The following is a 27,554-nucleotide window of genomic DNA, read 5'->3' as shown; positions in this document are numbered from 1 at the left end:
TAACATGGAAGATCGCCTAGTCCCGATTTAACAGAGCATACCTTGGAGACGTGTGAAATTGGTGATTTTCTGTAAAAAGCATCAAGGTGTTCAACTGAAGTAGCCTCTGTAAAAATTGATTTTCCCTCATCTCCAAATGTCTCGGCATAGCACCAATCGGGTATATCAGATGTACCAACCATCAAAGCAAGGTTGCAAACAGGGTTCCTCGCAACTGCTGCTGCAAACTTATCTGGTGCCTGCAGAAATGTCAAGAAATACACATTTTGGGATCTTTACACAAATAGCCAGCCGGATTCACAGTTTACTTCTCCTGGCGGGTATACGTAGATTGTACACACGGTTATACACATATACAATATATCTGCCGGCTAGTTTTAGTTTAAGCGGTTGGGTGGACGAGCTAATTAGGTTAATTCTTCTTTTAAAAAGATAAGCTTGTCCAGCTTCCCTTTAGGAAGAGCGACAAGTTTTTGTTGGACAAATTTGACAAGGGCCATAAGTTAAGAAAAATGGATACATTTAGAAACAATAATGACAGTGATATCTTAGGAAATTGATAGACCTGGCCAATCAAGTGAGTTGTCAAAAATCCACCGTGGGAACCGCCGAGCACAGCTATTTTAGATGGATCTGCAAGTCCCTTTTCAATGACATGATCTATAGCAGCAAGCACATCACTAACATCCTGAAGATTAGGGAAAAAAGAGGAAGAAAGTCTTAGGTTCCAAATCCTTAATAGAATTATTATGAAAAGAGGAGCAATTCTATTTCATGAAACCTTTAAGTTAAGAGAATGAAAAGACGGTAAAAAAGTACCTGTGATCCAATTTTATCGGGAAGAGATTGTACTGCTTCCTCACCAAACCCCAAGGAGCCTCTGAGAGGAGTGACAAAAAATATGAACTTCTCTGCTTGAAATGCCTTAAGCAAGAGACCAGCAATTACTGCTCCATTGCTACCCTCGGAAGTTAAATGATGAGGGTGAAAAGAAGAGAGAAGAGGGGAATAGAGAGAGAGAAGCAATCCACAAGAAAAAAGTGCTTTACTAATAGTTCTATATAGTTTCAGTACGATGAGAAATTGAAATATACTATGCTTAAACCAGAAATTAACGACGGAAAGGTTACAAAGCAATTGAAGTGTTATTTTGCCTTAACAATGCCCCCTCAAAATTTTCTTTAAATGTTTACATGCCCCCCAAAACTGCAAAAGGAGAGCAACTGTCCCTAATGTCAAGTGATGATTTAGGAGCCAACTCAACCCAGATGTTGGGTTCACTTCATTCATCTCGATTCTGATTAATCTAAGAATCTGGCTTGGCATCAGTCTACTACGAACAAAGATAATTTGCTAATACCTAGTGTATTGAAAAACAATCTCCATTTAAAAGAATTCCATGAGTTCTATTTACAATTGCAAATATATTCTTCTAGTAATGTTTTGTTCCCAGAAAGCAGAAACAGAAGCAAATGAAAGGATGCTGTAAGGTCGTTGTAAGTTCATCATTTTCTGGCTAATCTGTGAGCTTTTCAAACAATTTAAATTATGTAAAAGAGAAATAGTTTTTTGGGAAAACATTTCCTAATCACTTGGTATCTCCATAGATTATATATCTCCCATCTGCAGGAAATTTTGACATTTGCACAACTTTTCTATGCGGAAAGGGGTGTGAGTAAGCTGTTTGGTTATTTATTTTATTTGCATGTCACCTTAAAGCTTAAATCTGAAAGAAATAAAATACATAGATGTCCAAATAAAAAGTTGCAAAGGTACTGTTAGTCTAGCGTCTCATATACGTTACATTTTGTAGTCATTTTGCACGTCACCTTACATCTAAAAGAATAAATACACAGATGTCCAAATAAAAAATTACAAAAGGAAGGGATATCTCACGACCTATAATATCCGTCTAGCATCTCATATACGTTACTAGTATTTCACAGCCGGAGTTACCATGAATCCCAGCAACCATTTAAAGTAACAGAGGCATGAAGAAGGAAGTAAGTTCTGTTTCTTACCAGTAATTTACAATCAACAAGCTATAACCAAGTGAGGAAAGGAAAGCTAAGGACTTTGAGAATGTCACGACCCAAAAATCCCTCTAAAGAAGTCGTGATGACACCTAGTCTCTAAACTAGGTAAGTCTAACATTTACTGAAATAATATGGGTATTTACTAACTTCAAATTAAACTACTTTGAACAAAATACAATTCTCAAAACCGGTAGTACAAGTCACAAGCCTTTATAGGAGTAGTTATACAAAATAAATACATCACTGCTCTGAAACAAAGGGAACAAATGGAAATAAGTACAATTGAAGGTGACTCTGAGGACTGCGAACGTTGCAACAGGTTTACATTGAGTCTCCACCGCAACGAATAGCTACAATCAATCAAATACCTGGATCTGTACACAAAAATGTACAGAAGTGTAGTATTAGCACAACCGACCCCGTGTGCTGGTAAGTGTCTAGCCTAACCTCCGCGAATTAGTGACGAGGCTAGGACCAGACTATCAAATAAACCTGTGCAAGATAGCGTACAAAATAATAGGAAGCAGATAACAATGATGGCAACAATGATCAACCGGTGATATAAATAGCAGGCAACAAGAACAACACAAATGTTTCTCAACACATAATAAATACAAGTGTAATCAATTAATCAAGTCCTTCAAATATAAATCTTTCGCCTATAAATCCTTCAAGTAATAATAATCTCTAAGATAATATTCTTTTCAATAAATATATATTTCCTTCAAATAAATAGCTTTCAAATAAGCACCTTCTGAATATAATTCTTTCGAGTAAAGGTCACCTTGTGACGCCTCATTTCATAATTATACATAATATAGGTCTCAACCCACTTTCAAAATTTCACGGCACCTCGTGCTCATATTTATAACACAACCGCACGGATAACTTACGTACCATTAAATAAAACCATAATATTTTCCCCGGTACCTTGTGCCCACATATTTCTGTCTCACATTGCACAACAATATACTCATGTTACTCAGTTCATATGGTCCATAACCCAATACAATAAAAAAAATGTTCAAGGACCCTCATTTACTTAATATAAAGTAGAGTACAACTTCCAACCCAATTAGGAAATCAACAAGAAATGATGAAGTTATTTTTAGAAATCATTTGAATAAAAAACTTTTTAATTAAAGTACAATTGTTGAAAATTTAAGTATTGAAAGCTTTATATAAATGCAACAAGGTATTGAAAATAATATGGCTTACAACACAAGGGATCACAACACAGTAAAGGGATCTAAACAGTTAATACACTTGAAATGTTAATAACAAATAAACACAACAAACAGAAAGTGCACGGCATCACCCTTCATGCTTTTACTCTCGTTCTCACCATGCATGACATCACCCTTCGTACTTTATACTCTTCTTACCATGCACGGCATCACCCTTCGTGTTTTACACTCTTCCTCACCCAAACAACATTCACAAAGCAATCCAGGCAAGGAAGTCAATAGTATCAGGTATTAACAGGAAACCAATAAAGGAATATAAGGAAAATCATAATTCAATTATCAACAAGAATCAGGAAAATCAAGGACAAATGCACGGCATCACCCTTCGTGTTTTTACTCTTGTCCTTACCATAAGAATCAATATAAATTGCAGGGCATCACCCTTCGTGCTTTTACCCTCATCCTCACCATAAAATAAATATAATCGGCACGGAATTGTACATCGTGCGGCACGACATCACCCTTCGTGCTTTATCACTCTTTCATCACCATATGAATAATGTAAATGTGCACGACATCACTTTTCGTGTTTTATCACTCTTCCTCACCCAAGCAACAATTACAAAGCAATATGGGAAAGGAAAAATCAAAAATATCACAATAAAACCCCGGCAAGGGAAACAATATCATAAATAATAACGTCCCGGCAAGGGAGAGAATATCAAAGCAACAACATCCCGCAAAGGAGATAATATCATCAACTTCTTCTCTTTTTCACATTTACTTCACAACTCGATTTACAATTTGAGTCAATGCTCTATAATGTTCAACAATTCAATTTTCAACTTGAGCCAATGCTCTATAATATTCAACAATTTTATTCTTAACTAGAGTCAGTGCTCTACAATGTTCAACAATTCAATTCTCAACTTGAGCCAATGCTCTACAATGTTCAACAATTCAATTCTCAACTCGAGCCAATGCTCTACAATGTTCAACAATTCAATTTTCAACTCGAGTCAATGCTCTATAATGTTCAACAATTCTATTCTTAACTAGATTCAATGCTCTACAATGTTCAACAATTCAATTTTCAACTTGAGCCAATGCTCTAGAATGTTCAACAATTCAATTCTCAACTTGAGTCAATGCTCTATAATGTTCAACGATTCTATTCTTAACTAAAACCAATGCTCTGCAATGTTCAACCATTCAATAATACTTCCACAAGTCATATTCCTCAATAGAAATTATCATATAGAGCATGAACAATACAAAACAGAGTCACATTAATCAAAGTATAAGACTCACGGGCATGTTTGACACCACCGTATAGATACTCGTCACCATGCCTATACGTCGTACTCAACAAACAACACATAGCAAATAGGACACAACTCTTAATCCCTCAAGCTAAGGTTAGACCAAACACTTACCTCGCTTTGCAACCAATTCAAAATTCCAACAAGCCTTTGCCTCGCGAATTCATTCGAAGTTTCAAATCTAGTCATAATAATTCAATATACTCAATATAAATCGTACGAATTAATTCCATTGAATTTACACATTTTCCAAATTAAAAATCCGAAATTTAACTCGAAATTGCTCGTGGGGTCCACATCTCGGAATCCAACGAAAAATATGCTTAATTAAGGCATTTATTTCCGCTTACCCATATTTAAAAAAGGCAAATGAGATATCGAGAGAACAAAAAATATGAACTTCTCTGCTTGAAATGCCTTAAGCAAGAGACCAGCATTTACTGCTCCATTGCTACCCTCGGAAGTTAAATGATGAGGGTGAAAAGAAGTGAGAAGAGGGGAATAGAGAGAGAGAAGCAATCCACAAGAAAAATGAGCTTTACTAATAATTCTAGATAGTTTGACTATGATGAGCAATTGAAATATACTATGCTTAAACCAGAAATTAACGACGGAAAGGCCACTCTACAAAGCAATTGAAGTGTTATTTTGCCTTAACAATGCCCCCTCAAAATTTTCTTTAAATGTTTACATGCCCCCCAAAACTGCAAAAGGAGAGCAACTGTCCCTAATGTCAAGTGATGATTTAGGAGCCAACTCAACCTAGATGTTGGGTTCACTTTATTCATCTCGATTCTGATTAATCTAAGAATCTGGCTTAGCATCAGTCTACTACGAACAAAGATAATTTGCCGATACCTAGTGTATTGAAAAACAATCTCCATTTAAAAGAATTCCATGAGTTCTATTTACAATTGTAAATATATTCTTCTAGTAGTGTTTTGTCCCCAGAAAGCAGAAACAGAAGCAAATGAGAGGATTCTGTAAGGTCGTTGTAAGTTCATCATTTTCTGGCTAATCTGTGAGCTTTTCAAACAATTATGTAAAAGAGAAATAGTTTTTTGGGATAACATTTCCTAATCACTTCGTATCTCCATAGATTATACATCCCTTATTTACAATTAAAAAATCATCCATTAAACTTTCTTCTTCATTTTACAATATTTTTAAGACTAAAATTTGTTTAGACCAAAATCACCAATATAAAATGTGGCCTCAAGTTTAGATCTCTTTTATATTATATCGCGTTAATCTTAACCAAACAAATTTGGAGATTGCCATTTTCATCATTCCACTTGATTATTTAATAATTTTATAATTTCATTCTACCAGCCAAATTTTCCTTTGATCAGCTATTTTCTCTCATCTGCAGGAAATTTTGACATTTGCACAACTTTTCTATGCGGAAAGGGGTGTGAGTAAGATGTTTGGTTATGTATTTTATTTGCATGTCACCTTAAAGCTTAAATCTAAAAGAAATAAAATACGTAGATGTCAAAATAAAAAGTTGCAAAGGGATATGATGAAAAGTTTCACGACCTATACTGTTAGTCTAACATTGTTGTGGAAGTCAAATGTATATAGTGTGAATGAGTCACTACTACTATACCAAAAATTATGACAGTCACCAAATGATAAATAATATAATAAAGGAACAATAAAAGTAACACCAGAATTTACGAGGTTCGGCCAATTTAGCCTACTTCCTCGGACACAACCAATATTTTATTCCACTTCAAAATACAAGTGAAATACTGCTAAAGAGAAAAGATACAAATGTCTTAAGAAGATAAGAAGGCAAATGAGAGGTGTGTTTAAATCCTAAACATTAGGCCTCCTTTTATAGGGTGAAATTCCCACCCAATTCACTCCCCAACCGATGTGGGCCAATTTTGACACTCAACAAATCTCCACTTTGGCAAAATTTCACATCTTCAATTTTCTCTTAGTAACAAATTTTGGTTGTGTCTTCATCTTCAATCTTAAGTGTTCAACAATGTTGATCAAATCCAAACAATGTTGAAACTTGACCGCAGTCACCACTTTTGTCAGCATATCAGCAGGATTCTCTATAGTATGAATTTTCTTCACCGTGACTCCACCTTCTTCTATGATTTCTCGTACGAAATGATATCGAACATCAATGTGTTTTGTCCTTGCATGATAAACTTGGTTCTTCGCTAATTGAATAACATCTTGAGTATCACAAAAAATTGTGATACTTTTTTGTCCAATACCAAGCTCCTTTAGCAACCCCTGAAGCCAAATTGCCTTATTCACCGCCTCTGTAATAGCCATATACTCTACCTCTGTTGTAGACAAAGCAACTGTTGACTGCAAAGTAGAATTCCAACTAACTGGTGCCTTTTGCAAAAGTAAACACATAACCAGTAGTTGATCTTCGTTTGTCCAGATCACCTGTAAAATCTGAGTCATAATATCCAACTACAAACTGATTGCCTTCCTGCTCAAAAACTAACCCAACATCTACAGTATTATGAATATACCGTAGAATCCACTTCACAGCTTGCCAATGTTCCTTTCCTGGATTATGCATATATTTGCTAATAACTCCAACAGCTTGTGAAATGCCAGGTCTCGTATAGACCATTGCATACATCAAGCTACCAACATCATTTGCATATAATACCTTTGACATATACTCTTGTTTAGCTTCATCTTTTGGCGACATAGTAGTACTTAGCTTAAAATGGGGAGCAAGTAGAGTACTAACTGGCTTAGTCTTTTCACATATGCCAAAATGTTGTAGTACTCTTTTCAGATATTCTTTCTGAGATAAACAGAGTTTCTTTGAACGTTTATCTCTTATTATCTACATGCCAAGAATTTTCTTTGCCTCACCCAGATCTTTCATCTCGAACTCCTTCTTCAGTTGAATCTTTAACTTATCAATTTCTTCCGAGTTCTTGGAAGATATCAACATATCATCAACATATAGGAGAGGATATATAAAGGAATCATCTTTAAGCTTGCGAAAATACACACAATGATCGTACTTGCTTCTCTTGTACCCTTGCCGCAACAAAAACTTGTCAAATCGTTTGTACCATTGTCTAGAAGATTGTTTCAATCCGTACAACGATTTTTCAAGTTTGCACATCATATTTTCCTTTCCAACACTTTGAATCCTTCTGGCTGAGTCATGTAGATTTCCTCCTCCAAGTTTTCATGTAAAAACGCAGTTTTTACATCCACCTGAACTATTCCAAATCCAACTGTGCTAGCAAAACCAACATAATTCTAATGGAGGAATGTTTTACAACTTGAGAAAATACTTCATTGTAGTCAATTACCTCCTTTTGAGCATATCCTTTGGCCACCAATCTTGCTTTGTAGCGAACATCTTCTTGGTTAGGAAATCCTTCTTTCTTTGCAAATACCCATTTGCACCCAATTGCTTTCTTTCCCTTCGGGAGATTGACCAATCTCCATGTATGATTCTGATGAAGGGACTATAATTCATCATTCATGGCAATCCTCCAATTATCTTCTTCTAAACTTTGGACTGCGTCTTTATAAGTGGTAGGAACATCATCAGCTACAATTGAAGCGACACAAGCAACTGTCTCTATAAGACGAACAGGTTTTGTTATTGTCCTTTTTGGCTTGCTAGTTGCAATTGATTCAAGTTGTTGTTGAGGTTCCTGAGTTGGAATCTCCCTCTCTACTGGCTCTCCTTCCAGAAGATAATCTTCATTTGTTTCCTCTTCTGCTTCTTGTGTAGGAAAAATAAATTTTCCCTCAAACTCCACCTGTTTAGAAGCATCTTCATTTTGTTTGGTATCTTCTGTTACCTTATTTACCATAGCAGATTTATCAAAGGTAACATCCCTGCTGAATATTACTTTCTTTGTCATAGGACACCATAAGCAATATCCTTTGACTCTAGAAGTAATTCCCATAAAAATAACCTTCTTTTCCCTTGGATCCAAATTTGACTATGTTACATGATAATATGCAGTTGAGCCAAACACGTGCAAAGAGTCATAATCTACAGCAGGCTTTCCATACCATTTTTCAAATGGTGTCTTGCCATCAATAGTAGTAGATGGTAAGCGATTAATGAGGTGGCATGCATATGTAACTGCCTCTGCCCAAAAAAATTTGCCCAAGCTAGCATTGGACAACATACACCGTACCTTCTCCAGCAAGGTCCGGTTCATACGTTCTGCCACTCCATTCTGTTGTGATGTATGTCTGACAGTGAAGTGTTGGACGATGCCATCATTTTCACAGACCTTATTAAAATGATCATTTTGTATTCACCTCCATTGTTTGTGCGAATACACTTGATCCTCCTGCCTGTTTGATTCTCCACCGTCATTTTCCATTTGATAAAAATTCCCAACACTTCATCTTTGCTCTTCATTGTATACACCCACACTCTTCGAGAAAAATCATCAACAAAGGTTACAAAATAGTGCTTCCCACCCAATGAAGATGTTTTGGAAAGGCCCCAAACATCAGAGTGTACATAATTCAATATGCCTTTAGTATTATGGATCGTTGTACCAAATTTAACCCTTGTCTGTTTCCCTTTGACACAATGCTCGCAAAACTCCAAGTTGCAAGCCTTTACTCCTTTTAACAATCCTTGATCTAATAGAGTTTTCAAGGATTTTCCTCCAGCATGTCCCAAGCGCATGTGTCATAGCCTGGCTGCTTCTGCCTCTTTTTCGTCACTGGATGTTACTGTCGCTATCCTAATAACTGTACTATCGCGATAACAGTACATGTTATTGTTCTTCCGATTGGCCTTCATTACCACTTGTGCACTGGAGCATACTCTCATCACTCCATTTTCTGCAATGATTTTGAACCCTTTTGATTCTAGGGCTCCTATAGAGATGAAATTTTTCTTCAAACCCGGTACATATCGAACATCTATTAATGTTCTGATCATTCTATCATGGTTCCTTAATCATAATGGACCAATGCCATATGAGGTAAAAGGGTTGTTATCCACTGTGTGGACGACTCCATATTCTCCTTCTTGAAAATCCACAAACCAGTCCCTGTTGGGACACATATGATAGCTACAAGCCGAGTCCATCAACCATATGTCTGATGATGTTGATGGCTCTGTTGTAACTAATGAGAAGTCTGAATCATCACCATCAGCTACATTTGAATCCATAATGGCCTTTCCATTATTATGTTTGGCATTATTCTTCAACTTCAGACAGTCTTTCTTCTAGTGTCTTCAACTTCGAACAGTCTTTCTTCTAGTGCCCATTTTCTCGACAAAAGGCACATTCATCTTTGTTGGGTCTAGCTCTTGACTTGGATCTTCCTTTCTTTGTCCTCATTTGATTTTGAGGAGGACCCTTCACAACCAGTGTTTCTCCTTTTCCGCCCTTTTGTTTTTCTCACTTTCTTTGTTCATAGCTGTACAAAGCCGAACAAACTTCTCTGAGAGAAATTTCGTCATTTTCATGGAGTAGAGTAGTTTCAAGGTGCTCGTACTCATCAGGAAGTGACCCCAATAACATCAAGGCCAAGTCACCATCATCAAAGGTTGCATCCATATTTTGCAAATCTGTGACCAACTTATTGAAACTGGTGATATGTTCATTCATCGTGGTACCAGGAATATAGGTGAAGTGAAACAGTCTCTTCTTCATGTACAATTTATTTTGACAGTTTTTCTTCAAATATTTATCCTCCATTGCTTTCCATAATTTACTTGCAGAATTTCCTTTATGTATGGATATTTCTGCTCTCTAGCAAGGTAGGATCGAATGGTACCGCAAGCAATGTGAGCACGTGATTTTTGTTTCACGAGACAATCGCTCCAAAAGAAATAAAAAATAATAACAATTGATCCTGTTGTACAACTTTTGGATTTTTACATGGCACTTTGTTAATTATTTATGACTTTGGCCCATTTTTACTTTATTAAAATAAAATACAAAAAATGTACGTGTCAGGCATAATCTGAACCGTAACACGGTTGTTAAATAGAAAAGCATAAACAGGCATCTTTGTCTGTGATTTTGTTTTGTTTGATTTTTACCTGTTTTGAATTATTTTTATGCATGTGCAAATAATTGTATTAAGTGTTTATCTTAATTGATTTTAATCAAAAAAAAAAATAAAGAAGAAAAGGAAATAATAATAAAAAAAAAAGAAGCCCTCCCTTTCTGGACTTGGGCCAATTTGTTAACAAATTGGCCCAAACAAACAATACCCAAAACCAGGCCTGCCCGGTCCAGTCCAAGCTGACACCAAGGACGTCCAAACGACGTCATAATGGTTGTGTCTGATCTGAGCCGTTGATCTCCGAATGATCAACGGCCAAGATCACCTGCCTCATAACCCACTAATGAACCCGACCCGAACCAACCTTGACCCCTACTAAGCCAAACGATGCCGTTCCACTTAAGTCCTCAGATCCAGACCGTAGATCTGGATTGATCTAACGGTTGAGATCAAGCCATCCACCCCGTATATAAACCCTTCTTACCTTACCCTGCCCCCCCCCCATCCAAACCCCAGCCTTCGTCGTCTTCACCAGAACCCCAAACCCTAGAGCCGCCCCTGTACCCTTCACCATGAAAACCGGCGGCACGGACGCCGGTGACCCCGCCCTTAACACCATAGAATCCCCTTGCCATCCTAAACATGGATCTGTTAACTACTTAGTTCGAATCCCTTCCCATATTCTCGAATCTTCATTTGAAGATTCGAGTCAAACTCGATCTACACCGATCTGCCCTAAATTCATACCAGACACTCCCCAGACCCCCCTCGTGACCAAACCATACTTGGTTTGGTCCGAATCTGACCAGGGAAGCATGAATCCTGGATCTAGTTTTCGAACCTTAGGGTTCCTCGTCACTGGTCCGTGTCTTGTTCGAGCCAAAGAAATTAAGGTCTAATGGACCTTAATCGAAGTGTTTCTCATCTGAGAAACACTTCGATTAAAGTCCGTTCAGCCTTAAGAAAGGTCTGTCCGAGTCCGAGTTAAGGTTTTGATCTTTAGAGGTTTAAGGTGAGTTCTTTCTTTTCTTATTTGTTTTGGTTCATCTGATTGTTGTAAGGGTCTGTTCATGTTTTGTTTGTGTCCTTGACTTTTATCAACTGTGCCTTGACCACTTTGCCTGAACCTCTGTTGTTTGATTGAGTCTTTCTATTTGTTCTGATAATGTGTATGTAAGTGTTGTGCAATTAGCTGATTTTCAAAATTGGACTGACTAATTGATTCCTCGAGTACCACTTTGCTTAGTCAGTATAATTCAAATCATGTGTTGATACTGTTAAATGTCTGATTTTTGGTTATGATTGTATGTGTTATAACTAGTATAGTCGAGTCGACATATGTCGTCAATGAGTTTCAGTTATCCGAGCAATAACAAATCGACTTACTTCTGCTAAGCATTTGTTTGAATCAATTAAGAACTGAGTTGTTTACTTATAGTTGTTAATTTGAATCAGTAATGTAAGAGGAATGTTTTGTTTAAAGTTCTGAATTGGAGGGCATGTGCACTTGGCACAGCATGTGCATTTATGCACCACAGGTGCACTTGTGCACAGCCTGGTTCCTGCATAAAGGGCTTTGGATTTAAAAATGGTTTGACAACATATGCTGTCAGATATATTCTGCTGCCCATACTTTGCTTTAGTTTAAAGAAGTATTAAACCTTTTTAAAAGAATAAGTCTGCCAGGGAATGTTGATGGGGGTTAATACTTAAATAGCTAAAGTGGAACTGAAAAGAAGATGGCACATGAGAGGGGTTTCTTTTAATCTATCAAGTTGTAAAAGGGGTAATGTTAAGGCTTATAAAGGGGAGGACATACAGAGATAAAAAAGGACCTGGAGAGAAGAGGAGGGTGGAAATACAAAAAGATACACACATACAGAAAGGAGATACACATGAAACACTGAGATTGAATGTTGAGAGTTTTGAGTTCTGAAAAAACAGAAAACTGGAAAAGGTTTCTTTTGATAACTCAAGCATAAGTTCAAAACTGAAGACTGATACTGTATTTTGAAAAGAAAGGAGAGAGGGAGAGGGATAAACAGAAAATCAACATCTATTTCTGCCTTGTTTGTGTGAATCTCAGTTTGTTCAAACTTTTCAATCAACTCTGTTTTCTTTCAAGTATCAGCTGAGTTCATTGGTTGATTCACATTGTTTGTTTCTCCCGGATTTGGTCTGTCTTGGAGTTTTGTTCCTACTGCATTGTCTGCTGCCACCTTTCTGCCATTTCTTATCGGTTCTAACTGTATCTTGCACTGGGAGCTGTCCTATTTGTACCTGCTGTTACTGCTGCTGTTTGGTGCTACTTCTATTGTCCTACTTACCCCTTGCTTCTTCTGTTGTATCCAACATCCAGGTACATACTAAGACTTTGCATTTGATGTAACAATGAAAGCATGAAATCAAAGATATGCAGGAGTTTAATCATTCGTCTGCTGCAGTACAACTTTACAAATGTTATTAAGATCTGTGTAATTTGTTTAGTTTGTAATTCAATAAAGAAACACGTTAGGTAGCCTTGTACTTAATCGCAGCTTAGTCCGTCCTAAATTGTGATTTCGTTTGCTTAATGGGTTGTCTAATAAGGAATGCATGAGTGTTTTAACACACAAATAATTAGGTAACTTTTCAACTAATATTCTGCATGTATAGAAAAGATTGCCTCAAGCTTGCCAGATATGATGTTTAGTTTTATTGAATCTTTGTAGATAGTTCACACGATCTTATTCAAACTCTATTAGTAATAGTTTCCGATAAGTTAATTCCACTGATTTGGTTTAAATAAACGAGTTTCAAACTTAGATCTGAGGAACATTTATTATAAGCTTTTAACAGTTCTATTAATCTTGTATATTAATTTCCCTTGACAATTTAACAACATGCTCCTCCATGAAATAAGGCACAAAATAATTCACGCCTCATAAGATCAAATAATCAAGTAAGGATCCGAAGCGAGTCAAGCATGTAATTAGCACGTAATCCTCTTTTTTTATTAGAGACAAATGTAATAGAAATGTAGACGCTTCAGGATATCTTTTTTTTTTAAAATAATGAGACGAGCCTCGCCAAACAAAAATGCAAATTGCGGGGCCCTCAGTAACTAAACATAATAAATATTTAGAATTCAGGGCAGGCCCCTTTAGTAAACTTCATGGCCTTTCCCAAAAGTAACAATACACTAGTTGCTTTAGGAGCACCTTTAATAATTTAGCCTTCTTAAACATGGGTGCACATTGATGTGACCTAAATTCAAGTCTCAACGGAGTCAAAATGTGTCGACGACTACGGGTGCATCGATTGTGACGTGGTTTGAGATGCATTTTCACGACGTTGCAATTCTACAAAAATAAATGATAATAATAAAAGCGGTTTAAACTTAATAAAAGCATGTAAGTCATAACATGTATTTAAATCAGATATTTAGCCATTATAACAATTTAAGCGACCGTGCTAGAACCACGGGATTCGAGGGTGCCTAACACCTTCCCTCGGGTCAACAGAATTCCTTACTTAGAATTTCTGGTTTGCAGACTTCATTTGGAAAAGTCGAAAATTTCCTCGATTTGGGATTCAAGATAAACCGGTGACTTGGGACACCAAAAGCCAAACCTTTCCCAAGTGGCGACTCTGAATTAAAATAAATAATCCCATTTCGAATATTGTCACTTAAATTGGAAAAACTCCCCTTGCGCTTTTATCCTTCGGGGCGGGCGAGCAAAAAGGAGGTGTGACAGCTCTGGCGACTCTGCTGGGGAATATAACCCAGAACCACTGGTTCAGGGTTCAAGAATTCGAGCTTAGAATAATTGTTATATTTGGCTTTATTATCTGATCTTTATTACATGTTTTTGCATAACGTGCTAAATGTTGTCTTTTACCGCTTTGATATTATCTGAACTGTATATAAACCATGCCGAAACCCTTCTTTTCTTACCTCCGGGGAGAAGCTCGCTGGTCGAGACTCCCTATTCTGTTAGTGTCAATACCTGAAATAAGAAAGAGGTCGGACAAGTTACAAAGCCAGACGATCTCGCGGGTCCCCGATACGTAGCCCCCTCCTCGACTCGAGTTGTCCGCTCGGGTACACAGTCTAGAACAAATACCCAGGTTACGAACCTAGAATAACTTGACTTCATGCCGGATCCCTAGTAGGAACGCTTATTTGCATCATGTTGCATTTGACTTAGGGGACTCAACACAGGGGTTGGGTCCGTCTAGGACTAGCAACCTGAAATGAAAAGACCATCCTGTTGCATCCTATTTGTTTCCGTACATTTATTTGTCTCGGACATGCATGCTGCCTGACTTTGGAGTATTTGAAAATATAAACAAAAAAATAAAATAACAGTGTATAAGGCTAATTTTCTACTTTGAAAAATAGCAATGCCCAATTACTGTCAAAACTCTGCCGAAATTTTGCGATAATAAAAGGGGAAAATGTTTTATTTACTAAGAAAAAGAAAAACAAAAAGATAGAAAAATAGTCTTTTATTTTTGGGAAGTTGTTTGTTGAAAAATAAAAGGAAGGAATTTTGTTCTAAATTAATTCGGTTAATTTGACCGAATTACGCGGGTCTGATTCTCACCGGATGTGAGATACGTAGGCAAACCTCATCGGTTCCGGCCCCAATTTTCAAATTCTATTTAGTTGTTTCTTTATAAAATTTTCCTTAGAAAATATAGAAAAAAAAGAAACAAAAAATAATATAGAAGTTTTCTTAAACTCAAATAAAATGGTCTCTTTCTTTCTGAAGTCTTTCATGTGAAATAATGAAATAAGAATTAAAAAGTAACAACAAAAATCCAAAAAAAATATACTCTTTGCTTTTAGTCTCCTTTTTGTAAAATGTCCAAAAAAAAAAAATTGAGAAATTGAATTTCAAAGTATTAGGATTTTTCTTTAGAAATGCTTTTGTAAATAAATAAAACTCAGAATTCCACATCATTTTCTTAAAAGTCCCTCTTTCAAAATATAAGAGGCAACATCATATACATTCTTTCTTCCGTAGAAAAGGTAAAACAAACAAAAAAAAATCAACCAAACACATTTTCTTTTTGTTTTAAAAAAAAAAATAATAAAGAAAAAAAAAACATTTCCAAAGTTCAAGGCGAAAGCAAATAAATTTTTAGAAGTCTTTCTTTAAAAAATAAAACAAAAATCAAAATAAACAAAATTTTCTTTCTTCTTTTAAAGTATTTCTTTCAAAAATTCCAAAAAAAAATAAAAAAAAATTGAATAAGTAAATAAACAAAGAATAGTCAAATATTTTGAGCCCTATGCTAAATGAACACTTGCTTCTTTATTTTTGTTAGTCTCGAACTACGTAATGATCTGATTCACGTAGGCATCGTGATACGTAGGCAATCCTCATCGGATCCGGTCGCATTTCTTTTACTGCAAAATAAAAAAAATATAATAAAAAAGGGGAAAAACTAATAAGAGGAAAAATGCCGGAATGACGCATGCCCTCGTAGCAAACATATAGTAATCCACTTAACTGTATAGGTGCATCAGGCCCAACGTGAGATTAACTACCTGTTATTTGCTGCAAATTAACCGTGCGTTTGTCGATGAGTATTCCAGGGTTTTTGAAAAGATGGTTGGTTTGGTGAAAGTCTGGCCTCGCACTCATACTTCACGAGGTCAAGGAGAAGTGTTCAACTACCTGTTGTTAGGACCAGAAGCAGTACTCACACTTACTTCACCAGGTCAAAAGGAAGTGTGGAAATGTCTTCAGAAACTCCATTGCAAACAATCCCCTGTTGCCGAGGAGAGCTCGATCTCAGCCGTCCTCACACCTGAATCCGCAACTGTGGAGGAAAATAGAATCCTACGGCTCCGCATGTTGGAAATGCTGGACGATTGGAATAATGGGAAAGAACCGCCAAGTGTCGTCCCCGGATTCCCTGAATTATTCTCCAGGTCAAGTGGGACGTCTAATGTCCCCATAAATTATCCTGCTACCCCATTCGGGTACCCAGCCACCTCAGCCTTCTCTGCTGGATCGCCTTCTGAGCCTCATCCCCGAATGTCAGCCACCGATGCAAGCATGAACATCTTTATTGCATCGCCTTGCCCGATTACGGCACAGCCTGCCACATACAAGCCAAGCTTTGACTCACCCTCTTTTACATTCCAAGCACCATCGTTCTCGATGGAACCAACTAGATTCGCTACCAGCACTAATCCTCTACCGCCTCAGTGCGAGCTTGCACCCGGGCAGGATCAGAGCCCCAGAATTGCAGAACAAAATGAGATTGCCAAGAGAATGAGAAGCCTTGAACAAAGTTTGAAAAATATGCAAGGATTGAGCGGACAGAAGAGCGTCTCTTACGCCGACCTATGCATGTTCCCTCACGTGCACCTGCCAGCAGGTTTCAAGACCCCAAAGTTTGAGAAATACGATGGGCACGGTGACCCCATTGCACATCTTAAAAAATACTGCAATCAATTGCGGGGAGCCGGCGGAAAAGAAGAACTGCTAATGACATATTTTGGAGAAAGTTTGGTGGGAGTCGCTTCGGAATGGTATATGGACCAGGACATATCTCGCTGGCATATATGGGATGATCTTGCCAGAGACTTCGTAGGGCAGTTTCAATATAATATTGACATCGCACCAGACAGAAATGCCTTGTCAAACTTAAAGAAGAAACCCTCGGAAAGTTTCAGAGAAAACGCCATCAAATGGCGTGAGCAAGCGTCAAGGGTAAAACCTTCCATGGACGAGATAGAGATGGTCACTACTTTTCTCCAGGCTCAAGAGTCCGACTATTTCCAAAACATGATGTCGGCCATGGGAAAGCCTTTCGCAGAAGCGATTAAGATTGGAGAGATGGTGGAGAACGGTTTGAAAACGGGAAGAATTTTGAGTCAGGCAGCCATAAGGGCAACCTCCCAAGCCGTCCAAAGCGGGTCTGGAGGAATGGCAAGAGGGAAGAAAAAAGAGGAAACATCCATGGCAGTATCAGAGGTGGGAGAATATCATAATCCCGGGCTTTGTTCTTCGGAAAGAACCTCGCAACATTATTTCCCCCACCAAAATGCGACCTACGCTCCTCAGCCCTACATGGTCATGAGCACCCAGCCTTATATCCAGCGGACACAACCAGTCAATCGGGGGCAGGCCCCACATCCGAGGAATCAGCCTCCTCACCGAAACCACTACAATCCTCGACCTCCTCAAAATAATTTCCGTCCTCGGGAACCACCCAGGAGACCCAACTACACACCAATCGGTGAACCCTATTCCACCCTATTCCCTAAGCTTGTCCAAATGAATTTGTTGCAGCCCATACCACCGAACGGGCAGAACCCGGGATCACCATCATATCAGCAGGTTGTTAGATGTGCATACCATTCAGGGGTAGAAGGGCACGACACCAACGACTGTTGGACATTAAAACAAGCTGTGGAGAATCTGTTAGACCAAGGGAAGATTTTGTTGAGAGACGAGGATATCCCAAATGTGACCAATAATCTGTTGCCCGCCCACAACAACGGGCCGATAGTTGGGATGATTTGTGAAGACGAGGAAGTTGATCCGGCAATTAAAGCCATAATTGCTATTGCTGATACAGAAAAAGGACCCAGGGTAACTCCGGAGCAAGAAAAAGGAATAAGTGATGTATTCAAGCAGGCCTCCATGGTATGGGGGACGATCAAACAACCTCGGCCGAACGAGCCAGTGTTTGTCGGACGCATACCACAGGAACCAAAATACAACAAAGAGGGAGATGATAAGGTGTCCCCGCTCGACGAGAGCAAGGAAATATGTGAGGCGACAAGGGAAAAGCTATGCGAAATAAACATGGACCAGCCAGGAGAGGGCACTAGCACCGTTGAAGTATCGTACATGGGACCAAGCACCTAGTTCAAAACTAGAAGGCTACGCCATTCTTGATCAAACGGAAGTCCTAATGAACCTGTCTTGCCACTTTCTCTACATCACGAGTAACCCCAGAGGGTGACTCAAATGTTTTTCTTCCTGAATGTCAACCTTTTTCCTTATCTTCCCCAAAATGCCAAGAAATGAAATCATGTTTCATTACTCACTTTCTTCTTCTATGTTTTCTTTTGTGTTCTCTTCAATTCTGATAAATGCAGCTTTAAATAACATGACATGTTTGCGGACTTCATGCCCGGATCACGAGAACTCCGATCAGATTTCAAATAATGAGTCAAAATTTGAGATATAAAGAATTTGAAAAGTAGGAACAACTAAAGAAAATTGGTTCATGGTCTGGAAAATGTCCGTCACTAAACCAGAGTCTGAGAGCAGTAAATGGGTTTAGACCCATACAGAGTGATAACCTTAATAACTGCGGTTTGTCACGAGCAATTGTACCAAGAAAGAAGGGTCCATACGTCATCGAAAAACGTTACCAAATGGAGCATTTGTATTTGGGCGACGTTGAAAGAAACGGCGTCAGCCTTGCTTGGAAAGCAGGTGCAGTGATATGTCTAAATCATTCTGGCGATATCTTTGCATAGTTTGAGATGACGAAGGCTTTCATTCTCGCTACCCAAACACTATCAACCCTTTGCAAACCCATTTGAGCTGGTTACTCTTCTTTGATTACCCTCTTTGGAACCTGAAAATATTATTGAAAAAAAATAAATGAAAAAAAAAGAAGAAGAAAGAATTGGAAGAATGAGGAAATATATATATATATATATATAAAAAAAAGAACATTATGAACTACGTCTGACTTGATTCCAAAAGGATACGTAGGCAACCTCTCCTTGGGGTTCAGTCACATCAAAATAAAATCCAAGAATTCCCCCCGAAAGTAAAACTGGGGCAGAAGTTATAACGATTCAGCAATAATCCCACCCAAAAGGTTCCAAAGTTGTAGTTCAATCCAAATTCTTTTCACCCCAAACCTTTTTCAAGTCCTTCTGATCAATCAACAAAGCATTCCAAAATAGGAAGACGGAATTATTTGGGTCCGATACAACAAATGAGGAGAATAAAGATAAGAGAGTCTTGTCGGTGAAAACCTTTGGGCACCGTGAGGCGATGCGAGAAGAGAAATTGAAAATGAGAGAGCTTGTTTAGTAAAAACTCGCAAAGAGTACTAGCGGGCGACCGTAAGAAGAGAAATGAGAGAGGTTGACTAGCGAAAACCCGCAAAGGGCGCTGTCGGCCAAAAAGATGATTCCACCTCAGAAAGTCCTGGCAAGGTTCCCGGGTTTTGAAAAAATATAGATCTGTTTTGATTCATGAAGAAATGCAAGTTCTCGGAGGTCGGGCATCCAGTCCAAAAGGCATGTCATGTCAGTTTGAAACTGGCATACACTCCAGATAAGTCCTTCTTTTCTCCCCGAAAGGGGCGTTTCTCTTTAAACTCATATGTTCTCCTTTACATAGTTTTCTTTGAGTTCTTTTTTGATCTAACTCTTAATTCCGTAATAATCGCAAAGAAAGGTGGCAGGACCGGTTTTACAGGGCTCCGTTTGGCAAGAGTTAAATAAAATGTACGACCTCAGTAGCGCGTCAGTCCCATCCCGACTGGCCATGGTAGTTGATTTGCTTCCAAAACCGACAAATCCCCACAGGGTATCCCTTGTTACAAATCCCCATGTAGTTTCCCCTTGTACAATTCCCCAAAGAAGTCCACCCCAGCACATCCCCATCAAGTTTGTTACAAAAAAAAAAAAATCCTCACAGAGTTCGCATTGGACAATTCCACACGGAGTTTCTCTTGTACAAATCCCCACAGAGTCTCCCTGATAAAATCCCCAAGCAGAACGGGACGGAAAAACCAAAGCCTTATAAGGCAAATCACCACAAAATCTGGAAACGCAAGTCTGATTAGTCCAAAGGGTTTCGCATGTAAATCTAATCAATGGCAGAGTTTGTCAACAAGAATTAGGCTAAGACAAAGCAATTGGAATGGTCAAGGCCCCCGAAACCAACCGCCACTTTCAAACTGACAATGTTTTCTTTGTCCAGGAAATTGAGACAGGTGCGACCCGAAGCAGCCATGCATGAAGCTGGTGTAGCCCAAAAGAAATGGAGCACACAAGCATTGAAATGGCCTTGCAGTGGGAAAACGACCAATGGTAAGTTTCCCCATAATTCTTTCGTGCATTTCTGATAAAAAAAAAAGAAAAAAAAAAGAGAGAAAGGGAGAACCAAAGGAAGGAAAGAAGACAAGGAATAAAAAATGAACATCTCAAAAGAAAAACAAATCATGGTAGCATAGGACCTCGTTCCTCAACTATCCCGGTATAAACCCCGGATCTCCCTGGCATAACCCAAGGAACTTTTTCTATCCAAATTCCCGGCATAACCCGAGGACTCTTTTCCTTTTCGGCATAACCCGATGACTTCCCCGACATAACTCAAGGACTCTTACCCTTTTCCGGCATAACCCGAGAACTCGTTTCCTTTTCGGCATAACCCGATGACTTCCCCGACATAACTCAATGACTCTTACCTTTGCCGGCATAACCCGATAAATCTTCCCGGCATAACCCGACGAATCTTTTCGGCATAACCCGAATCCTCCCGGCATAACCCGATGAATCCCCTCGGCATAGCCCGATGAATCTTTTCGGCATAATCCGATAAATCTTCCCGGCATAACCCGATGAATCTTTTCGGCATAACCCGATGAACATCCCGGCATAACCCGATGAATCTCTCGGCATAACCCGATAAACCTTCCCGACATGATCCGATGAATTTTCCGGCATAACCCGATGAATCTTCCCGGCATAACCCGATGAATCTTTTCGGCATAACCCGATGAATTTTTCGGTATAACCCGATAAACCTTCCCGGTATAACCCGATGAAGCCTCCCGGCATAACCCGATGAATCCCCTCGGCATAACCCGTTGAATCTTCCCGGCATAACCCAATGAATCCTCTCGGCATAACCCGACGAATCTTTTCCGATAAATCTTCCAGGCATAACCCGATGAATCTTTTCGGCATAACCCGATGAATTTTTTCGGTATAACCCGATAAACCTTCCCGGCATAACCCGATGAATCCTCCCGGCATAACCCGATGAATCTTCCCGGCATAACCCGATGAATCCTCCCGACATAACTCGATGAATCTTTTCGGCATAACCCGAGAACTTTTTTCCTTCAATTAGCATTAGGGTTTTAAACCCTAAACTGAATTTTTCCATAAAATCAGCATTAGGGTTTTAAACCCTAAACTGAATTTTTCCTTTAGTCAGCATTAGGGTTTTAAACCCTAAACTGAACTTTTTTCCATTCAGCCAGCATTAGGGTTTTAAACCCTAAACTGAGCTTTTCCATGCAATCAGCATTAGGGTTTTAAACCCTAAACTGAATTTTTCCTTTAGTCAGCATTAGGGTTTTAAACCCTAAACTGAACTTTTTCCATTTTTCAGTCAGCATTAGGGTTTTAAACCCTAAACTGAACTTTTTCCCATTCAGCCAGCATTAGGGTTTTAAACCCTAAACTGAGCTTTTTCATGCAATCAGCATTAGGGTTTTAAACCCTAAACTGAATTTTTCATTTAGTCAGCATTAGGGTTTTAAACCCTAAACTGAACTTTTTCCATTCAGCCAGCATTAGGGTTTTAAACCCTAAACTGAGCTTTTCCATGCAATCAGCATTAGGGTTTTAAACCCTAAACTGAATTTTTCCTTTAGTCAGCATTAGGGTTTTAAACCCTAAACTGAACTTTTTCCATTTTTCAGTCAGCATTAGGGTTTTAAACCCTAAACTGAACCTTTCCCCAGCTAGTCGGTATTAGGGCTCCAGTCCTGAACTAAGCATTTTTATCTTCCTTCATCAATTTTGTGAATTTCCTGGCGAATAATTAACGAAATTTTCCTAGTGAAACTGGGGCAGAAAATTTCGTTTGTTTGTTTTCTCCCGCAGGTCTAACCTCGAGCCACATGGATCGAAATGACCCACGAGATGAGTCCCAGCCCGGAATCAAAAAAGAAAAAGAAAAAAAGAAGATGTCTCGAGATATCAGAATAAATGGAAGGCAGATTGACTCCAACATCTGTTTAAGGTCCTGAACCCTGCCAATCGCGTCTCACTCAGTATCCCAGAGATTAAACAAGTCGCCGCAACTCGCAAGCATCAAGATTCAGATCGGAGTCTACAAGCAGAATCTGCTAAGACCCAAGATCAAGTCATAAAAGAATCATAGATAGGAATCTTGTAACTAGCAGTTTGAACGCATATAAGTAGTTAGTTCAGTTTCCAATTTTCGTTTGGTTGTAATAAGGCGGTCAGTGACGCATCAGTGACAACAGCAATAGCAGTAACAGCAAACATTGCAATCCCATGGTAGTCCCAGCTGCCAATGTTTTCCCGAACTACATTGACCTGATTCCTGTTTAGCCCAGGATATGTAGGAAATCTTTGAAGCAAGATTCGGTCAGACCTTTCAAAAACATGCTTCATACGGAGTAGTCCATAGGCAAAAAAATCGCTCATACACGCTCACTTTATCTTTGCACGAAAACTCTTCGTGTTTCCGAACAAAGAGGGGCAGCTGTGAGCACGTGATTTTTGCTTCACGAGACAATCGCTCCAAAAGAAATAAAAAATAATAACAATTGATCCTGTTGTACAACTTTTGGATTTTTACATGGCACTTTGTTAATTATTTATGACTTTGGCCCATTTTTACTTTATTAAAACAAAATACAAAAAATGTACGTGTCAGGCATAATCTGAACCGTAACACGGTTGTTAAATAGAAAAGCATAAACAGGCATCTTTGTCCGTGATTTTGTTTTGTTTGATTTTTACCTGTTTTGAATTATTTTTATGCGTGTGCAAATAATTGTATTAAGTGTTTATCTTAATTGATTTTACTCAAAAAAAAAAGAAGAAAAGGAAATAATAATAAAAAAAAGAGAAGCCCTTCCCTTTCCGGACTTGGGCCAATTTGTTAACAAATTGGCCCAAACAAACAATACCCAAAACCAGGCCTGCCCGGTCCAGTCCAAGCTGACACCAAGGACGTCCAAACGACGTCGTAATGGTTGTGTCTGATCTGAGCCGTTGATCTCCGAATGATCAACGGCCAAGATCACCTCCCCCATAACCCACTAATGAACCCGACCCGAACCAACCTTGACCCCTACTAAGCCAAACGACGCCGTTCCACTTAAGTCCTCAGATCCAGACCGTAGATCTGGATTGATCTAACGGTTGAGATCAAGCCATCCACCCCGTATATAAACCCTTCTTACCTTACCCTGCCCCCCCCCCCATCCAAACCCCAGCCTTCGTCGTCTTCACCAGAACCCCAAACCCTAGAGCCGCCCCTGTACCTTCACCATGAAAACTGGCGGCACGGACGCCGGTGACCCCGCCCTTAACACCATAGAATCCCCTTGCCATCCTAAACATGGATCTGTTAACTACTTAGTTCGAATCCCTTCCCATCTTCTCGAATCTTCATTTGAAGATTCGAGTCAAACTCGATCTACACCGATCTGCCCTAAATTCATACCAGACACTCCCCAGACCCCCCTCGTGACCAAACCATACTTGGTTTGGTCCGAATCTGACCAGGGAAGCATGAATCCTGGATCTAGTTTTCGAACCTTAGGGTTCCTCGTCACTGGTCCGTGTCTTGTTCGAGCCAAAGAAATTAAGGTCTAATGGACCTTAATCGAAGTGTTTCTCATCTGAGAAACACTTCGATTAAAGTCCGTTCAGCCTTAAGAAAGGTCTGTCCGAGTCCGAGTTAAGGTTTTGATCTTTAGAGGTTTAAGGTGAGTTCTTTCTTTTCTTATTTGTTTTGGTTCATCTGATTATTGTAAGGGTCTGTTCATGTTTTGTTTGTGTCCTTGACTTTTATCAACTGTGCCTTGACCACTTTGCCTGAACCTCTGTTGTTTGATTGAGTCTTTCTATTTGTTCTGATAATGTGTATGTAAGTGTTGTGCAATTAGCTGATTTTCAAAATTGGACTGACTAATTGATTCCTCGAGTACCACTTTGCTTAGTCAGTATAATTCAAATCATGTGTCGATACTGTTAAATGTCTGATTTTTGGTTATGATTGTATGTGTTATAACTAGTATAGTCGAGTCGACATATGTCGTCAATGAGTTTCAGTTATCCGAGCAATAACAAATCGACTTACTTCTGCTAAGCATTTGTTTGAATCAATTAAGAACTGAGTTGTTTACTTATAGTTGTTAATTTGAATCAGTAATGTAAGAGGAATGTTTTGTTTAAAGTTCTGAATTGGAGGGCATGTGCACTTGGCACAACATGTGCATTTATGCACCACAGGTGCACTTGTGCACAGCCTGGTTCCTGCATAAAGGGCTTTGGATTTAAAAATGGTTTGACAGCATATGTTGTCAGATATATTATGCTGCCCATACTTTGCTTTAGTTTAAAGAAGTATTAAACCTTTTTAAAAGAATAAGTCTGCCAGGGAATGTTGATGGGGGTTAATACTTAAATAGCTAAAGTGGAACTGAAAAGAAGATGGCACATGAGAGGGGTTTCTTTTAATCTATCAGGCTGTAAAAGGGGTAATGTTAAGGCTTATAAAGGGGAGGACATATAGAGATAAAAAAGAACCTGGAGAGAAGAGGAGGGTGGAAATTCAAAAAGATACACACATACAGAAAGGAGATACACATGAAACACTGAGATTGAATGTTGAGAGTTTTGAGTTCTGAAAAAACAGAAAACTGGAAAAGGTTTCTTTTGATAACTCAAGCATAAGTTCAAAACTGAAGACTGATACTGTATTTTGAAAAGAAAGGAGAGAGGGAGAGGGATAAACAGAAAATCAACATCTATTTCTGCCTTGTTTGTGTGAATCTCAGTTTGTTCAAACTTTTCAATCAACTCTGTTTTCTTTCAAGTATCAGCTGAGTTCATTGGTTGATTCACATTGTTTGTTTCTCCCGGATTTGGTCTGTCTTGGAGTATTGTTCCTACTGCATTGTCTGCTGCCACCTTTCTGCCATTTCTTATCGGTTCTAACTGTATCTTGCACTGGGAGCTGTCCTATTTGTACCTGCTGTTACTGCTGCTGTTTGGTGCTACTTCTATTGTCCTACTGACCCCTTGCTTCTTCTGTTGTATCCAACATCCAGGTACATACTAAGACTTTGCATTTGATGTAACAATGAAAGCATGAAATCAAAGATATGCAGGAGTTTAATCATTCGTCTGCTGCAGTACAACTTTACAAATGTTATTAAGATCTGTGTAATTTGTTTAGTTTGTAATTCAATAAAGAAACACGTTAGGTAGCCTTGTACTTATTCGCAGCTTAGTCCGTCCTAAATTGTGATTTCGTTTGCTTAATGGGTTGTCTAATAAGGAATGCATGAGTGTTTTAACACACAAATAATTAGGTAACTTTTCAACTAATATTCTGCATGTATAGAAAAGATTACCTCAAGCTTGCCAGATATGATGTTTAGTTTTATTGAATCTTTGTAGATAGTTCACACGATCTTATTCAAACTCTATTAGTAATAGTTTCCGATAAGTTAATTCCACTGATTTGGTTTAAATAAACGAGTTTCAAACTTAGATCTGAGGAACATTTATTATAAGCTTTTAACAGTTCTATTAATCTTGTATATTAATTTCCCTTGACAATTTAACAACATGCTCCTCCATGAAATAAGGCACAAAATAATTCACGCCTCATAAGATCAAATAATCAAGTAAGGATCCGAAGTGAGTCAAGCATGTAATTAGCACGTAATCCTCTTTTTTTATTAGAGACAAATGTAATAGAAATGTAGACGCTTCAGGATATCTTTTTTTTAAAAAAATAATGAGACGAGTCTCGCCAAATAAAAATGCAAATTGCGGGGCCCTCAGTAACTAAACATAATAAATATTTAGAATTCAGGGCAGGCCCCTTTAGTAAACTTCATGGCCTTTCCCAAAAGTAACAATACACTAGTTGCTTTAGGAGCACCTTTAATAATTTAGCCTTCTTAAACATGGGTGCACATTGATGTGACCCAAATTCAAGTCTCAACGGAGTCAAAATGTGTCGACGACTACGGGTGCATCGATTGTGACGTGGTTTGAGATGCATTTTCACGACGTTGCAATTCTACAAAAATAAATGATAATAATAAAAGCGGTTTAAACTTAATAAAAGCATGTAAGTAATAACATGTATTTAAATCAGATATTTAGCCATTATAACAATTTAAGCGACCGTGCTAGAACCACGGGATTCGAGGGTGCCTAACACCTCCCCTCGGGTCAACAGAATTCCTTACTTAGAATTTCTGGTTCGCAGACTTCATTTGGAAAAGTCGAAAATTTCCTCGATTTGGGATTCAAGATAAACCGGTGACTTGGGACACCAAAAGCCAAACCTTTCCCAAGTGGCGACTCTGAATTAAAATAAATAATCCCATTTCGAATATTGTCACTTAAATTGGAAAAACTCCCCTCGCGCTTTTATCCTTCAGGGCGGGCGCGCAAAAAGGAGGTGTGACAAGCAACATGGTTGATAATTCTCTAATCTTCTTCTCCAATAACATCTGGTCTTTTTTTTTCAATAGCAAGATCTAGCCCTTGTTGAAAAATGACATCTAGAACCTCGCCTTGCCACATCCCAAAATGTCCTGACCCGTCAAAAAATTCTACTGCAAATTTCGCATTTGACATAATTCTTGTCATAAGCGAAGATGCCAATGATGACGTATTATTGACACTTGATGTAGATTCTTCTTGTTTATTATCTCCCATCTTTGACACAAATATTATTTAATAGCTGATGACACAAATCAAGATTATTTCCTCTGGTGTGGAAGATCAGATTAAGCTGCAACCACAGAGCATACTCAGACATAACCTTGACTCAGTTACCAAGATAAATCTTTTATGATGTGGAAGAACAGACTATGCTGCAACCACAGAGCATACTTAGATAGTACCTTGGCTCTGATACCAATTACTGCGGAAGCCAAATATATATAGTGTGAATGACTCAGAACTACTATACCTAAAATTATGATAGCCACCAAATAATAAATAA

General features: G+C 38.5%; 1 pseudogene; it reads right to left on the bottom strand.

Annotated features, from left to right (window-relative positions):
* Positions 1 to 27,554, bottom strand: part of LOC142175500 (acylamino-acid-releasing enzyme-like) — a 43,794-nt pseudogene that overhangs the window by 4,775 nt on the left and 11,465 nt on the right.

Source organism: Nicotiana tabacum, chromosome 21, assembly GCF_000715075.1.
Source record: "Nicotiana tabacum cultivar K326 chromosome 21, ASM71507v2, whole genome shotgun sequence".
Classification (NCBI taxonomy): Eukaryota; Viridiplantae; Streptophyta; class Magnoliopsida; order Solanales; family Solanaceae; genus Nicotiana; species Nicotiana tabacum.
The sequence above is the reverse complement of the archived record's forward strand: the minus strand, read 5'-3'. Positions and strand labels throughout refer to the sequence as shown.